We start from the raw sequence: 2,576 nt of genomic DNA, 5'->3' as shown, positions 1-2,576 counted from the left end.
AGGAGAAAGGAGAAGGAGAGGAGGAGGAGGAGGGGAAGGGAGAGGAGGGGAGGGGAGAGGAGAGCAGGAGGAAGGGGAGGGAAAAAAGGAGGCTTGAATATAGCACTTGAATTTCTGAATTTAGTTTTGCATAACTCATGTCTGTTCATTAGAAGTTCTGGTCACCTGAACCAAGTTAGAGATTTTTTTTTTGATTAAACTCAATTGCACAGGATTCTGTAACTTGGGACCATAATTTCTGATTAATATTACGATGGCTGCACTGGAAGGGTTTGAGAACTCAGGACTCAGTGGCCTACTGGGCAGGAATGGTTCTCAGAGGTGATCAGAGAAATACACACATTGTAAGTCTGTCCTGAAACATGAATACATATCAGATCTAATTTAAACTTACCTGTTGCTGAATTGTAAATAAAATTGCAGACATTATGGTGATATTTTAACCACCTTACTCCATGTACTCATGAAGGGATACTCTGTCTTGTTCTCGCTAGCTTTACCTTTTGTGTGAACTGATTTGGGCCTGTGTGACCAGGTGACCTAGGGTGTTTTCATAAACTTGGCTTGGATTTAGGTACAAAACTTTAACAATTATTTTTATATTTTAATTATCTATGTGTTATCTATAGTTCTTTATAGACAGGGAATGGACTCAACCTCCATAACTTCAGCATCAGGAGCAGAGGTGGAGTTCAGTGATTTTGGAACAAATAGATTAATTTCATTTTATTTTTTACCATCTCTGACCTGTGAAAATTTACTCTGTGGGAAACTCTTTTCTAAATGTGCTGTGTTATTTTACTTGGTATGAGGCAAGTTGAAGCATTTGTAGCAATGAGCTGGCTCATGTTGTCCCGTAGTTTGCTAAATGGTTAAAATTCTGGTACTTTGGAACTAGAGACCATGCTCTGCCTCCTGACAGCTTTACAACCTAAGTTCAGGCCCAAGTACTGCCTTTGAGCCTCCTCACCCAGCTACAGGGATGGCCGGATTCTGTTCTCAGGGGTGAGCACTGAATGTAGAACAAACAGTTTGGATGGGGGAGCATATGGACACAGTTAAGGAACAGGTAAGTGCTTGCTATCACAGTCAGTGTTGCTACCCTCCAGATCTCATGTTCATCAAAGTGAAATGGAGCAAATATGACTATGCAGAATTTAAGTGAGTAATTCCTGTAACATGCCTGACAGCAGCATACAATTACCAGTTTCTCAGAACCGAAACAAGAGTGATGTATATTTAGTATGGCACACACACACACACCACCTCCACCACTACCACCACCACCACCACCACCAACACCACCACCTCCACCACCACCACCACCACCACCAACTCCTGCTTTGTTTGTGTTAACAGGTAGACATCTGTACCATCTGCCTGGGCTTTAACCCAGGCTGAACTCATTGTCTGAGTGATTGATTCTGAGCAGGTTATGTTATGTCTCAGGATCACCTGTAATAAAATGAGAATAATGATAGCATCCGTTTCCTAATGTGGTTTGAGGTTGAGTTGCTGAGGCCCCCCTAAAGTAATAAAGGCAACAGCAGGCGAACAGCACGCAGCCAATAAACCCAAGCTGTCAGAACTGCTCTGAGCCTCAGCCGCTGACAGTGGTGAAAGTGACTGTCTACCTGTCCAGGAGGCAATGTAGATAAGTTGTGATGGTACTCATGAATATAGCTAGTAAAGTGGTGGGTTGTTGATAAATGCCACCTCTTTCCCATTTTTTATGATTGAGGAGACAACTCAGAATTTTATGATGCTTTGTGGTTGCAGCGCATAGCATCAGTCTCATTTGTGTGCAATTATAGGACAGAGAGGATCAGGTGAAATTTTACCAGTGACACATATTAAACATTGTTATTAAATAAATACTACTCAAAGAACTAATTTATTGCCTAGTTTTCTTCTTAAAGCAGCTTGGTAAAGAATTATCCAATACATTTTAATTCTTTTGATTTTGGTCACAGATATGGTGGTGTGCCAGGAAGTATTTGTGAACTCCAAAGGACCGCCAAGGAGCCATTTCCAATATTATAGCATTAGGGTATCTTTATTACAAGCTCAGGCTTGGGTTCTCCTCTAACCCAACCCCGACACAGCAGGATGGGAAGGGAAGGTGGACCAGCCTTGATCCCTTAGCAGGAAAAAAAATTATAGGAAAATAGGAGCAAGTGAGGGGGTGAGGGAAGGGGTGTCCACTCTGGCAAGCATCTAATAGAATGATTACAAGCCAACAGGTGAGTACTCTGAAGCAAGACCATATACAATCACAAATGGTCTGAAAGTACATCTGAAACAATCAGACTAATCTTCGATTAACTGTTGCTAGAAAGTAGCCAGAGAGTAACTCTAAGGACAAACCTTGGAGTCCTTCCTGGTACCTAGGTGCATCTTGGGTTCTGCTGTAAGTCAAGTTCTCAGGCTTTCCTTTCCTTTCCTTTCCTTTCCTTTCCTTTCCTTTCCTTTCCTTTCCGTTCCTTTCCTTTCCTTTCCTTTCCTTTCCTTTCCTTTCCTTTCCTTTCCTTTCCTTTCCTTTCCTTTCCTTTCCTTTCCTTTCCTTTCCTTTCCTT

Source organism: Mus pahari, chromosome 4 (assembly GCF_900095145.1).
Source record: "Mus pahari chromosome 4, PAHARI_EIJ_v1.1, whole genome shotgun sequence".
NCBI lineage: Eukaryota > Metazoa > Chordata > Mammalia > Rodentia > Muridae > Mus > Mus pahari.
Note: the sequence above shows the minus strand (reverse complement) of the source record.